General features: G+C 38.6%; 1 long non-coding RNA gene across 2 annotated transcripts; it reads right to left on the reverse strand.

Annotated features, from left to right (window-relative positions):
- Positions 1-367: 367 nt before the first annotated feature.
- Positions 368-15,967, reverse strand: LOC309641921. 2 transcript variants are annotated; one of them, XR_014252845.1, is made up of 3 exons: positions 15,613-15,957; positions 8,352-8,491; positions 368-783 (listed from the first exon to the last, which is right to left on the reverse strand). It is a non-coding gene; the product is annotated as an uncharacterized lncRNA (long non-coding RNA). The 2 variants fall into 2 exon arrangements; XR_014252846.1 differs by lacking the exon at positions 368-783 and adding an exon at positions 3,109-6,836 and having other exon boundaries at positions 15,613-15,967.

The raw sequence follows: 15,967 nt of genomic DNA on the forward strand, positions 1-15,967 counted from the left end.
TGCTTTTGTACAAAGAAATATTTTTAGGTCTAGGAGGATTTGTTTCTCTTATTTAGCAAAGTTAAAGGAAAACTTTGACACTTTCTATCTTTTGATTATAGGGAATGTAGAATACCAACTAGCTGTGATTTCACCTTTAAAACTACATGTATCCCCTGCTAACCAAATTCTCGCTCATTGTTATCCAAAATTCAGAAACCAAAGGGATATGGATAACAACATCTCTCATTTTACAAACCTGCTATCCTGGGTCTCTATGAACTAAACGAAACAGTTTTGGTGAAACAAAATCTCTCACTTATGAAATATACGTGGCTGCTAATAACGGAGACTGGAAATAATAATGGCTTAAATAGGATGGAAGATGTTTTTCTTTTTTTTTTTTTAATATTTATTTATTTATTTGGTTGCACTGGATCTTAGTTGCGGCTCCAGGATTCCTTAGTTGCGGCTCACGGCCTCCTTAGTTGCAGCACACGGGCTCCTTAGTTGTGGCATGCGAACTCTTAGTTGCGACATGAATGTGGGATCTAGTTCCCTGACCAGGAATTGAACCCAGGCCCCCTGCATTGGGAGCGCGGAATCTTATCCACTGTGCTACCACGGAAGTCCCGGAAGATGTTTTTCTTATGTAGAGGAAGTCTGAAGGTAGGCATGCCAGGTCTGATATGAGAGAGAGATTCCTCTGTCTTTCTTTTCCACTCTCCAAATCTGTGGCTTTTCTCATCAAGGTTGCCTCAGGTCCAAGAGAGCAGCTTAAACTTCAGCCCTCACATCCTCATTCTAGTAGGAAACAGGAGGAAGTGGGAAATTAAAAAGGGTCCTCACCAGCTATTTAGCCTTGTTTTAAGAAGCCTTCAAGGCTCACCCAACAGCTTTTCCATCTCATTGGCCAGAATTTAATCACAAGGTCACATCAAGCTGCAAGTGAGGTAGAAATGCCAACTTTTATCTGGGTACCTTGCCATACCAAATAAAATCTGATCTTTCTTGTTAAAAAAGAATAATATTGTGTAGTACCCACCAGTCTCACCGAAAGCTATTATTAAAGCATTAAAAATACATATGATCCAATATAATTATTCAATGACTTTTGAACACTCCCTTTCCTGGAATTCATTGTACTACTGTGCCCATCATTAACATATAAAATGTAAGTTAACTCCTTTACTGGCACATTCCTAAATAAAAGTCACCACATGAATCTAGGCTACCCCTAAAAAACAGAATAAGATACACTGAAGCTTTAGTATAGTCTTTGTTAAGGAGCTGTACTTAGTAAAATGTTAATCCATTTTGGATCCCAACACTGAAATTATGGTTTTCAGACACCTCCAAAGGGTAGTTTAGGATGAGAGTGAAGGGGCCTTAACCCTCCCGTAATCTTGCTCAGCTCTAACTCCACACCACCCCCCTCAATTATTTGATATGAATGGTTTTCTCAAGTTTATCTCACACACAGATACACATACACAAGCACAAAACCCCCTGCTAGGTTAGCTCAGTTTCACAATCCCTTGCACTGCTTTCAAACTAGACTGCAGATTCCAGCCCTAAATTCCTCTAATATGGAAATGCTGAAGTTGCCTCTGTTGTGACTACAAAAATACTTAAAGGTTGTCCCCCGTTTTGGACTTAGTATTAGAGAGGCTTTCTCATGCGTGGTCTTAAAATGTTAGGGGAGCTTTTAGGTGTTAATTAGAATCCCGAGAAAAGACAAAGAAAAAGGGAAGGAAAGAGCACTGTATTTTCAAAGTAGTTTGCAAATATCCCCATTAGCCATTTAAAGTATCCTACTCACATGAAGACATTAGAGATAATGAGAATGAGGTTCAAGATCCTGTTGCCAAGGCACTTCTCCAAAGCAGGGTGAAAAAATCCCACTTTAAATAATGCATTAAAAAGCTGGTTGCCTTGTGCTTTCCTGCACTTTGATTCCAATATGCATCCTTGGCATTATAAACAGCTCTTTTGAACCAAAGCCTTCACTGTTTCATTAGAAAGTACATATCACTTAAGATTACTTCAGCCCAGATTTCACTCAGGGAGAGTAACAAAGCAATATTATTTGCTTGAACTGATCTTTAACCCAAACTGCTCTGTTTCCTTGGTGATTCATTCAAACACACAGGACCCCACTGAAATGGAAGAATCTTCTGTGGTATACTCTATTGTGTTAAAAGTTTCAGCAATATTGCCAGGTGTTTATTACAGATTGTTGGGGGGTTATAATTACATGAATATAAAGAGTTGCTTAATGCTTGATCCTTTTTTTTTTTTACGACCAAGGGTTATTTTTCTTATTTGATGCTTTATAACTCTAAGGAAATGTAAATAAGACAAAGCAGTTAACAGTGATATTGTGGTTTTATGAACCTATACAAGAAACCAACGTTGGATCATTGCTTTTGATGTTTGGAAATTCAATCTAACTTTACTTGCTCTGTTTTTAATGACATTATTTTGAAACATACTGTATGTTTCATACTGTATGCTTCAAAAATACAGTATTGTGTTGAACTTAATTCCAACTAGCAGATATGAAGCCTAACATACACTGAGCACCTAATACATGTCAAAAGCTTTATAAAATCGTATCTCACTTGATGTCCATCACAATCATGAGACATCGGTATTGACATAAGAGAAAACTGAGACTCAGGTTAAAAATTTTTGCTCGGGGACATATAGCTTCTACACGGCTTTTTATCCTGTAACAGGGTTTGTTCTTTGGGAAAGCTTAAAGCAAAGAGTGCAGCTCTTTATAATAAATTAATCTCACAAAGTAAAGAACAAATGATTTGCTTCCATCAAGTTTCTCATTCAGAGACAAGGTAGATGAATGATTCTTTATGTTTTATGTGTATACCCATTATATACAAATGTGTACTACTTACATTAATGCTGTACACATTGTATTCTCTTCCATTGTATAAAAACTTTATGGAGGATGTGAGTTTTAATTTTTTTTATTTTTTATTTTTTTTAACATCTTTATTGGAGTATAATTGCTCCACAATGGTGTGTTAGTTTCTGCTTTATAACAAAGTGAATCAGCTATACATATACATATATCCCCATATCTCCTCCCTTTTGTGATATTATTCTTTTTGTTGCAATGGTAAATGGGAGTGTTTCCTTTCAGATTTTTCATCATTAGTGTATAGGAATGCAAGAGATTTCTGTGCATTAATTTTGTATCCTGCTATTTTACCAAATTCATTGATTAGCTCTAGTAGTTTTCTGGTAGCATCCATAAGATTCTCTATGTATAGTATCCTGTCATTTGCAAACAGTGACAGTTTTACGTCTTCTTTTCTGATTTGGATTCCTCTTATTTCTTTTTCTTCTCTGATTGCTGTGGCTAAAACTTCTAAAACTATATTGAATAATAGTGGTGAGAGTGGGCAACCTTGTGTTGCTCCTGATCTTAGTGGAAATGGTTTCAGTTTTTCACCATTGAGAACGATGTTGGCTGTGGGTTTGTCATATATGGCCTTTATTATGTTGAGGTAAGTTTCCTCTATGCCTACTTTCTGGAGGGTTTTTTTTCATAAATCGGTGTTGCATTTTGTCGAAAGCCTTCTCTGCATCTACTGAGATGATCATATGGTTTTCTCTTTCAATTTGTTAATATGGTGTATCACATTGATTGATTTGCATATATGGAAGAATCCTTGCATTCCTGGGATAAACCCCACTTGATCATGGTGTATGATCCTTTTAATGTGCTGTTGGATTCTGTTTGCTAGTATTTTGTTGAGGACTTTTGCATCTATGTTCATCAGTGATATTGGCCTGTAGATTTCTTTCTTTGTGACATCCTTTTCTGGTTTCAGTATCAGGGCAATGGTAACCTCGTAGAATGAGTTTGGGAGTGTTCCTCCCTCTGCTATATTTTGGAAGAGTTTGAGAAGGATGGGTGTTAGCTCTTCTCTAAATGTTTGATAGAATTCGCCTGTGAAGCCATCTGGTCCTAGGCTTTTGTTTGTTGGAAAATTTTTAATCACAGTTTCAATTTCAGTGCTTATGATTGGTCTATTTATATTTTCTATTTCTTCCTGGTTCAGTCTTGGAAGGTTGTGCTTTTCTAAGAATTTGTGCACTTCTTCCAGGCTGTCCATTTTATTGGCATATAGTTGCTTGTAGTAATCTCTCATGAACCTTTGTATTTCTGCAATGTCAGCTGTTACTTCTCCTTTTTCATTTCTAATTCTATTGATTTGAGTCTTGACCCTTTTTTTCTTGATGAGTCTGGCTAATGGTTTATCAATTTGGTTTATCTTCTTAAAAAAACAGCTTTTAGTTTTATTGATCTTTGCTACTGTTTCCTTCATTTCTTTTTCATTTATTTCTGATCTGATCTTTATGATTTCTTTCCTTCTGCTAACATTGGGTTTTTTTTTGTTCTTTCATCTCTAATTGCCTTAGATATAAGGTTAGGTTGTTTATTTGAGATGTTTCTTCTTTCTTGAGGTAGGATTGTATTGCTATAAACTTCCCTCTTAGAACTGCTTTTGCTGCATCCCATAGGTTTTGGGTCATCGTGTTTTCATTGTCATTTGCTTCTAGGTGTTTTTTGATTTCCCCTTTGATTTCTTCAGTGATCTCTTGGTTATTAAGTAGTGTAATGCTTAGCCTCCATGTATTGCATTTCTCACGGATTTTTTCCTGTAATTGATATTTAGTCCTATAGCGTTGTGGTCGGAAAAGATGCTTGATATGATTTCAATTTTCTGAAATTTACCAAGGCTTGATTTGTGACCCAAGATATGATCTATCCTGGAGAATGTTCCATGAGCACTTGAGAAGAAAGTGTATTCTGTTGTTTTTGGATGGAATGTCCTATAAATATCAATTAAGTCCGTCTTGTTTAATGTTTCATTTAAAGCTTGTGTTTCCTTTTTTATTTTCATTTTGGATGATCTGTCCATTGGTGAAACTGGGGTGTTAAAGTCCCCACTATGATTGTGTTACTGTCGATTTTCCCTTTTATGGCTGTTAGCATTTGCCTTATGTATTGAGGTGCTCCTATGTTGGGTGCATAAATATTTACAATTGTTATATCTTCTTCTTGGATTGATCCCTTGATCATTATGCAGTGTCCTTCTTTGTCTCTTGTAATAGCCTTTATTTTAAAGTTTACTTTGTCTGATATGAGAATTGCTACTCCAGCTTACTTTTGATTTCCACTTGCATGCAATATCTTTTTCCATCCCCTCACTTTCAGTCTATATGTGTCCCTAGGTCTGAAGTGGGTCTCTTGTAGACAGCATATATACGGGTCTTGCTTTTGTATCCATTCAGCCAGTCTATGCCTTTTGGTTGGAGCATTTAATCCATTTACATTTAAGGTAATTATCGATATATATGTTCCTATTACCATTTTCTGAATTGTTTTGGGTTTGTTATTGTAGGTCTTTTCCTTCTCTTGTGTTTCCTGCCTAGAGAAGTTCCTTTAGCATTTGTTGTAAAGTTGGTTTGGTGGTGCTGAATTCTCTTAGCTTTTGCTTGTCCGTAAAGGTTTTAATTTCTCCATTGAATCTGAATGAGACCCTTGCTGGGTAGAGTAACCTTGGTTGTAGGTTCTTCCCTTTCATCACTTTAAATATGTCCTGCCACTCCCTTCTGGCTTGCAGAGTTTCTGCTGAAAGATCTGCTCTTTACCCTATAGGGATTCCCTTATGTGTTATTTGTTGTTTTTCCTTTGCTGCTTTTAAAATTTTTTCTTTGTATTTAATTTTTGATAGTTTGATTAATATGTGTCTTGGTGTGTTTCTCCTTGGATTTATCCTGTATGGGACTCTCTGCACTTCCTGGACTTGTTAACTATTTCCTTTCCCATATTAGGGAAGTTTTCAACTATGATGTCTTCAAATATTTTCTCAGTCCCTTTCTTTTTCTCTTCTTCTTCTGGGACCCCTATAATTCGAATGGTGGTGCGTTTAATGTTGTCCCAGAGGTCTCTGAGACTGTCCTCAATTCTTTTCATTCTTTTTTCTTTATTCTACTCTGCGGTAGTTATTTCCACTATTTTATCTTCCAGGTCACTTATCCATTCTTCTGCCTCAGTTATTCTACTATTGATTCATTCTAGAGAATTTTTAATTTCATTTATTGTGTTGTTCATCATTGTTTGTTTGCTCTTTAGTTCTTCTAGGTCCTCGTTAAACGTTTTTTGTATTTTCTCCATTGTATTACCAAGATTTTGGATCATCTTTACTATCATTACTCTGAATTCGTTTTCAGGTAGACTGCCTATTTTCTCTTCATTCGTTTGGTCTGGTGGGTTTTTACCTTGCTCCTTCATCTGCTGTGTGTTTCTCTATTTTCTCATTTTGCTTAACTTACTGTGTTTGGGGTCTCCTTTTCGCAGACTGCAGGTTCGTAGTTCCCGTTGTTTTTGGTGTCTGCCCCCAGTGGCTAAGGTCGGTTCAGTGGGTTGTGTAGGCTTCCTGGTGGGGGGGACTGGTGCCTGTATTCTGGTGGATGAGGCTGGATCTTGTCTTTCTGGTGGGCAGGACCACGTCTGGTTGTGTGTTTTGGGGTTTCTGTGACCTTATTATGATTTTAGGCAGGCTCTCAGCTAATGGGTGGGGTTGTGTTCCTGTCTTGCTTGTTGTTTGGAGGAGGGTGTCCAGCACTGTAGCTTGCTGGTCGTTGAGTGGAGCTGGGTCTTAGTGTTGAGATGGAAACCTCTGGGAGAGCTTTCGCCATTTGATATTACGTGGAGCCAGGAGGTCTCTAGTGAACCAATGTGCTGAACTCGGCTCTCCCACCTCAGAGGCACAGGCCTGATACCTGGCCAGAACACCAAGACCCTGTCAGCCACATGGCTCAGAAGAAGAGGGAGAAAATCAGAAAGAAAGTAAATAAACAAATAAAATAAAGTTATTAAAATAAAAAATAAAAAATAATTATTAAAAATTAAAAAAATTTAAAAGTAATAAAAAAAAGAAAACAAGAAAGAAAGAAGAGAACAACCAAATCAAAAACTAAATCCATCAATGATAACAAGTACTAAAAATTATACTAAAAAAAAGAAAAAACGGACAGACAGAACCCTAGGACAAATGGTAAAAGAAAGAAAGAAGAGAGCAACCAAACCAAAAAACAAATCCACTAATGATAACAAGTGCTAAAAAGTATACTTAAAAAAAAAAAAAAAAAGGACAGACAGAACCCTAGGACAAATGGTAAAAGCAAAGCTATACAGACAAAATCACACAAAGAAGCATACACATTCACACTCACAAAAACAGCAAAAGGAAAAATGTACATATATCGTTGCTCCCAAAGTCCCCCACCTCAGTTTTGGGATAATTCATTGTCTATTCACGTATTCCACACATGCAGGGTACATTAAGTTGATTGTGAAGATTTAATCCGCTGCTCCTGAGGCTGCTGGGAGAGATTTCCCTTTCTCTTCTTTGTTCACACAGCTCCTGGGTTCAGCTTTGGATTTGGCCCTGCCTCTGTGTGTAGGTCACCTGAGGGCGTCCTTTCTGGCCCAGACAGGACGGGGTTAAAGGAGCACCTGATGTGGGGCCTCTGGCTCACTCAGGCCGGGGGAAGGGAGGGGTACGGATGCAGGGCAAGCCTGCGGCGGCAGAGGCTGGCATGACATTGCAACAGCCTGAGGCGGGCCATGTGTTCTCCCAGGGAAGTTGTCCCTGGATCACGGGGCCCTGGCAGTGGCGGGCTGCACTGGCTCCCAGGAGAGGAGGTGTGGATGGTGACCTGTGCTTGCTCACAGGCTTCTTGGAGGCTGCAGCAGCCTTAGCGTCTCATGCCCGTTTCTGGGGTACGCGCTGATAGCCATGGCTCGCGCCCGTCTCTGGAGCTCGTTTAGGCAGTGCTCTGAATCCCCTCTCCTTGCGCACCCCGAAACAATTGTCTCTTGCCTCTTCAGCAGGTCCAGTCTTTTTCCCGGACTCCCTCCTAGCTAGCTGTGGCGCACTAGCCCCCTTCAGGCTGTGTTCACGCAGCCAACCCCAGTCCTCTCCCTGGGATCTGACCTCCGAAGCCCAAGCCTCAGCTCCCAGCCCCCGCCCGCCCCGGCTGGTGAGCAGACAAGCCTCTCGGGCTGGTGAGTGCTGGTCAGCACTGATCCTCCATGCGGGAATCTCTCTGCTTTGCCCTCTGCACCCCTGTTGCTGCACTCTCCTCCGTGGCTCTGAAGCTTCCACCCCGCCACTCCCCTGTCTTCACCAGTGAAGGGTCTTCCTAGTGTGTGGAAACTTTTCCTCCTTCACAGTTCCCTCCCACTGGTGCAGGTCCCATCCCTATTCTTTTGTCTCTGTTTTTTCTTTTTTCTTTTGCACTACCCGGGTACGTGGGGAGTTTCTTACCTTTTGGGAAGTCTGAGGTCTTCTGCCAGCGTTCAGTAGGTGTTTTGTAGGAGTTGTTCCACATGTAGATGTATTTCTGATGTATTTGTGGGGAGGAAGGCGATCTCCACGTCTCACTCCTCCGCCATCTTGAAGCTGCCCTGGATGTGAGTTTTTAAATGTCATTATTTGACAATTGACCAGACAGATCTAGGCCAGAAGTACTAAACTACAAGTTGATAGTCCAGATATGACCTGCGGTCATGGCTTTTTTTTTTCTTTTCTCACTCATTGGGATTTTTAAAAATTTAAACAGAGATTTTACATAAAATCCCAATTTCTGAGTTTATTTGAAAATCAGAAGATTGGTTGCACAGGCCCAGACCCCCATGGAGTTGGAGTTGAGTAGTAGCAGCTCCCTTTAGATTGAGCCTGTGGTGCATCTGGGTACTGCAGCCTCCATCTGTCAGCTTTATTCATTTATGTTATTTAACTGCCCTTGGGATGCATTTTATTTGTGACTTCTGAGGTTCTAATCACCAGCTCCACCCAATTGTATAAAGTAGAAATTCTAAGACTATTTTTCAGATCCAAGATCCATCTCCCCTCCTACAGTAATTGCCTTTCATTCATGGAGCAGTGTGCACTGGGTAAACCAGCCAACTTGGCCAAGTATGATTTGATACCTGAGCCAAGCAGGGTCAATGATATGCTCTCCTAGGAATTTGGAACTTAGAAACAACTATTCAATCTCTGCATATGGCTAGAACTGTGACTGTCGATTGGGAAGGGTAAGGTGGCCATATTCTGTTATTTTGAGTGCACAAGCAGAGAGATCCTGTTAGGAGAGAGAGAGAAAAAGAGAGAAGCAGAAATGAAGCCACGCTCTTGGGATACATGAGATTCTCCTGTATCCTTATAATAAATCCTGTTATTTGCATATATTGGCTTAAAATGGTTTCCGTCTCTTGTAAACACTTGCCCTAGCCTTAAAAGCTGCTGACTTCCTCTCTCTATCCCTCAGATTTTCAAATCTCTGAAAGTTAAAAAATAAAACCTGATAATACATCATTCAGCCTGTCAGATGGAATTATACTGGTGCTCAAATAAGTCTACCTGTGTTCTTTCAAAATTTTAAACCATTATACAAATCAAAGGTACTATTATTATGACAGTTCTGACAAATGTTTAACATCTGGAGACGTAATCGATGAGGAAAAGTGGGAAAATATTCATGCTTAGAGCAGAGGATTCATACATATAAATTATAGGAATAAGAATACATAATTTGATAGGGCCAACAATAAGGTGCCACTGTTTTACATCAGTTTTTAAAGAAAGAGGTAGGGTGTGAGTAGTCACTGCTAAAAACATAAAAATAGTTACCATAAAAATAAAGGTTTTTTAAAGAAAAATCTTACAATGCAGATTTTTCAAAAGAAATTTGGTTGAATTGCATAAACTAATTGGAACTGTTTCCAAACAGTTGTTTTACTGAGTGGATATACAATCATTTAAATTACCAAAGAATCATACAGTTTGATAACTTAAAAAAGCATTCTTGGAAAACTGGTCAGCATCCTTATTTTGCAGTTCCACTGAGGATAAGTGACTTAGCAACATTCATTTCCACATGTAAAGTAAAAGTCATCAAGATCTTTTAAATTCCAGAAATGTTTACAGAGCACTGTGATCATGATTATATCCCCAATTTGAGAAACAATGTATTGAATGGAAGAACAAATGAATAAATAAGTAATAAATACATGTGAGATGCAAAAAGGAGCAAGATAAAGTCCTTGATATCAAGGATTACACAGTCTAATAGGAAGACTGCGGTAAGTTCAAGTACATCTATGACTACAGAAAAGAGTAAGAGAGGTGCTAGAACAGACACACAAAATGCTAAAGGCATTTAAAGAAACAAGACTTCTTACATATTTGACATTGAAAAAAGGTTTCATGGAAGTTGATATGGCTCCAAAGGATGGGTTAACTATTAAAAGACAGAGACAGCAGAAAAGTGCTGGGTGTATAGCTAGGGAGTGAGGAGTTGTCTTCCAGATCGGTAAAACAGCATAAGACAGTGCAGTGTAGTTTGACTGGGGCAAAGGGCACAGTTAGGAAAGACAGGGCAGAGGGCCTTGGGTGCCAGTCTGACGAGCTTGGACCATATTCTGTAGGTAGTGGGAGGCATTGAGAGTCTGCATGTGGGGGATTGACCAGTCAAAGAGCATTTCAGGAAATGAACTTGACAGCTGAGCATGGATTTGTTCATATGGGGCCAATATAGAAAATAATATAAGGTAAGGTAAGAAGAGTAGAGCAACAAGACACAAAAAAGGGAACCCAAACAAACAAACAAAAAGGGAACTCGAAGATGTTTTGCTTCTGACAGGTTGAATCTATAAGATTTGGAAAATAATCAGATGTGAGGATTTGAAAGAGGTATAAGTGAGGGACTGGGTAAATGGGCTACTTTATTTTTTTTTAACATTAATTGACTACTCTGTCTTCTTTTTCTTTTGTTTTTTTAACATTAATTGCCTACTTCATTGAACTTTGCTACGTAATTGACAAGAGTGATTCACTGAATACAGATTGGATATGGAAGAGTTCAGCCTCACAGTTCCAAATTTGAGCAATTTAATTACGATCTATGTTAATTTTGTATCTGATACATGTGATGTGGTTAATATAAGCAAGGCCTCCTAGGTCTGGAGGCAGCTGTGTAGCAAGTTAGAAGGACCTGTTTTTAAGTGATGATATCATATTGAGAAACACTGAAGTCTAGAGTAGGGCTAGTTGGATGAAGATATAATGAACTCATTTTTCACATATGTCGACGAATGAAGTAAAGAAGACAGAGAAGGAGTTAAAGGGTATTAGCCAAGGTTCTCCAGAGAAACAGAATCAACGGGATGTGTGTATATTCAGAAAGAGAGATTTATTTTAAGCAAATGGCTTAGGCAATTGTGGAGACTTGACGAGTCCAAAATCTGATGGGGTAATCCCGCAGACTCAGGGGAGAGTTTCAGTTCAATTCAAAAGGCAGTCTGCTGGCAGAATTCCTTCTTGCTCTAGAGAGTTCAGTCTTTGTTCTAATAAGGTCTTCAAATAATTGGAAGAGGCCCATCCACATTGTGGAGGACAATCAGCTTTACTCAAAGTCTACCATCTTAAACTTTAATCTCATCCCCAAAACACCCTCACAGTAACACCCAGAGTAATGTACAACAATAATACTCTGGACACTGTGGCCCAGCCAAGTTAAGAGGGGGATCAGTTTAGTGCAGTGTCAAAGAAGAGAAAAAGGAGTATGTCAAGAAGGAGCAACGATCAAGAGTATCAAAAGCCTCAAACATCTGTAGCAGGTTGATGGTGACACTCCAGAAGATATGTCCACATCCTAATTTTGGAACCTGTGAATGTTACCTTATTTGGAAAAAGGATCTTTGCGGATGCAATTAAGTTAAGGATATTGAAATGAAGAGATCATCCTGGATTATCTGAGTGGGTCTTAAATCCAATGACAAGCATCCTTATGAAAGTAAGGCAGGGGAAGATTGAGACCCCCAGACGAGGAAGAAGCAATGTGACCGTAGAGGCAGAGACTGGAGTGATGTGGCCACAAATCAAGAAATGCCACCAGCCACTAGAAGCTGGAAGAAGTAAAGAAAGATTCTCCCCTAGAGCCTTCAGAGGGATGGCAGCTATGATTTTGGACTTCCGGCCTTTAGAACTGTGAGAGAATAAATTTCTGTTGTTTTAGGCCACCCACTTTGTGCTAATTTGTTAATTAGCAGCTACAGGAAACTAATAAAAACATCTGAGAATAATATAATCGATTTTGCTATCAAGAAGGAAGACATTGGTCATATTCAAGAAAATGCTTTCAACAGAGCAGTATGGAGAAAGCCATATGCAAAGGTTCTAAGACAGAGGTTCACAAACTTTCTCAGTTCATGGGGTCTTTCAAAACTCAGTGATTTTTTCATAGTATTCCTAAGTCAAAAGAAATACTTAATATTTCAGTTTATTAAGTAGTCAGTTCCAAACAACTTAATCAGTATTTATGTACTAGCAACTTAGATGCTGTTTGAAAAGTAATACATAAAAATTGAAAGAAAAATATTTGATTTTATTTTTAAATAATCAGTTACTTACTAAGGGAATGCATGCACCTGTTACACACTACAGAACTTCCTAAATTTTGGAATTAGATAAGATGCTAGCCACTGTCATTTCCTGTTCTACACTGATTTTTGCCCTGTAATTGCTTTTATCACAGCAACCACTGAATATACAGCTTTTCAAAGATATGACATTATGGAAAGGAACGTAGAGCAATCTAATGTTGAAACTGTAAACTATCTCGAGCTAATATTTTGTGTGGTGTCAGAAAGACATCAAGTACTACTGTGTTTCCCTCAGAATTGTGTAATATCCCCCAGGCGCTCCCATGAGTTCACTGTGCCTGGGGCATCTCTGCACACAGTTTGGAAAACAAGGATTGAAGGAGTAAGACGTGAGAAAGTGTAGATATTTATAAGACATTTAGTAGAAACTTAGGGAAGGAAAGCTAGAAGATATTCAAAAGATTAGGAAAGATATTCTAAAGTTAAGGGGAGAAACAACAAAAATAAAATATATTGGACAAAATCAAAATTAAAAATTTCTGTGCATCAAAAGACACAATCAACAGAATGAAAGGGAAACCTACAAAATGGGAGAAAATACTTGCAAATCATATATCTGGTCAATATCCAGAATATATAAAGTACTCCTACAACTTAACATCAAAACAAACAAACAACCCAATTTAAAAATGACTTGAATAGACATTTCTCCAAAGAAGATACACAAAAGGCCAACAAATATATAAAAAGATGGTCAACATCATTTATCATTAGGGAAATGTAAATAAAACTCACAATGAGATACCACCTCACATCCATTAGGATGACCACTATAAAAACAAACCAAAAAGAAAATAACAAGTGTTGGCAAGGATGTGGAGAAACTGGAAACTTGTGCACTGTTGGTGGGATTGTAAAATGGTGCAGCTACTATGGAAAACAGTATGGAGTTTCCTCAAAAACATTAAAACAGAATTACCATACGATCTAGCAATTCCACTTCCAGGCATATGCCCAAAAGAATTGAAAGCAGTGACTCAGATATTTGTACACCCATGTTCATAGCAGTATTATTCATAATAGCCAAAAAAGTGGAAGCAACCAGAATGCCCATGATGGATGAACGGATAAACAAAATGTGGTATATACATACACTGGAATATTATCTAGCCTTTAACAGGAAGGAAATTCTACATGCTACAGATGGATGAAACTTGAGGACATTATGCTAAGTGAAATGAGCCAGTCAGAAAAAGACACATACTGTATGATTCCAGTTACATGAGGTACTAAGAGTAGTCAAATTCATAGAGACAGATATAGAATGTTGTTTGCCAGGACCTGGAGGTTGAGTTGGAATGGAAAGTTATTTAATGTTAATATAAAGTTGTAATTTTGCAAGAGGCAAAGAGTTTTGGAGAGTGGTTGCACAACAGGTGAATGTATTTAACACTACTGAATTGAACACTTAAAAATGGTTAAGATGGTAATTTTTTTGTTATGTGTATTTTATCACAATATTTTAAAAAGATAAGGTGAGCAGTCATATGATTGGGACCAAATTAAAGATGTAAGCGCCAAGAAATTAACCAAATAAACAGGATTTCTATCACAATCTGGTCTCTTAAATAGGTACAATATATGCACCACTAGCACTATTTATACTCAATAAACCATTTCTCTAAAGTTAGTACAATGATCTAATCTGAAATGAACATCAGGCATAATAAATTAGTGAGATTTAAGTGTATGGTCAGTATCAACCAGAAACATTTTCATAAAACAATATCCTATGAAAGCATCAAGAATCCATTTGTTGCACATACGAAAATACAGTAAAATAGAGGAAATTATTTAACTATATGTAGAAATGTTGATGGACAGTAAAAAAGATCATTTTGGCCATGCTGTTCACATCTTAGCAAACATTTTCCCTTCTCAGATTTCCTGTTTTGCTAGAGGAACTTTGCGGTTTCATAAACAATGCACCCAAGCCCCTTGCAGTTTTAAGTCAAACTACTGTACTGGCAGAAAATAAGCATTTTCTGGTGGATGCCGTGGTGGTCTTATCCAACCTACCTGGACTTTCCTCCTCTCCAGGGCTGAACATACCGGGGTCTTTTCTAAGCATGAATATGGGAGAGTTATTTTTTTCTCATCAGTACTTTTGAGTTAGTACCAACCTCCTTAAGCAATTTTCCCTAGTCACCATAACATCAATCAGTCAAAAAATTGCAGATGAACTCTCTGTGCTCAACAATGCTATCAAAACTGGTAAATCAGGGTGAACTGTTATGTCAGGAAGAATTTGGTTAGAATGAAACACATCCCTACATTTCTTAAATCCAAACAAGTTATAAAACTCAGATTATATTTTGCTTATTCCAGAATATGAGGAAGTGTTTGAGAAATAAGGCTTAAGTAACAAGAAACAGGGCATAGCAACGTTGTTTGCTGTGACTCTTGTAAAGAAATCAATTACCCAGTGGCTAGTTAACTAATTAAAAATACATTGCATTTGAAGAGTGATTTTGTTAACTTGTATTTATATTATTGGCCTGTACAGAGTATTTGTTGATAAGCAGATTGTACTTTTGTATACTTGTCAGTTCAAGGCCCTAAAAACAACAGACCCAGCTTTCTACCTAAGAAACTATAATCTCGGAGTCCTAGAAAAGTAGTACAAAAATAACTACTAAAATTATCCTTAGAAAGGGAAATACATGCTCATAAAAGCAGAAAATGGAAAATAATTTTTAATAATATCTGCTGTTACCTTACAAATTCATCCTTACGAATGAATCTTGAGTAATTACCTGATTAAATAATAAACCGCCAACCTGAAGCAGAGCAGTATTATAGTTTGCAATGATAGAACTGACCACAGAGGAGTACTCAAATCAGCTAATCTCTCAGTGGCTGTCTTTTTTTGGAATGAAGAGAAAGGAAAACCTGGTGTCTAAATGTGCCCAACTAAAGAAAGGATAGTTAACAGTCTGAGATTAACTTAATTTAAAAGCGTGGGGGATTTTCATAGGAGACCGCCTATTAATTCTATTTATAAAAAAGGGGCGGGGAGTGACCGTTTACATTAAATTGTATAGACTGCAGGAAGAGTAAACCAAGAAGGATATCATGCACACCTTTTTAAAGCTGAAAACGTGTGTTCAGTAAAACGTTCATTTCTGTTTTTGAGCAACGTTTTTGCTGAACCAGTGAAAGACGGTGTCGGCAGGGTCGCTGGAAGGCAGACCCCAGAGCGCAAAGCCATCCTGCCGGGCCAGCAGTGTTTCACCGTGGTGGAGGGGGAGAAACGGCGGCAAATACCGAGGACTGTGACACCCAGCAGACAGCTGAAGTTGAGGGCCGGGGGCCTGGACCTTCAGTCCGGGAGCGCGGAGACGGCGCGGGTGTCAGGAGACAGGCTGCGAGAGCGACCGGGGCGCGCGAGGACGCCGCGGGCCTCGCGGGGCGGGGGCGGGGGCGGGGCGGGGCGGG

This window comes from Balaenoptera physalus (assembly GCF_965194825.1).
Source record: "Balaenoptera physalus genome assembly, chromosome: 13".
NCBI lineage: Eukaryota > Metazoa > Chordata > Mammalia > Artiodactyla > Balaenopteridae > Balaenoptera > Balaenoptera physalus.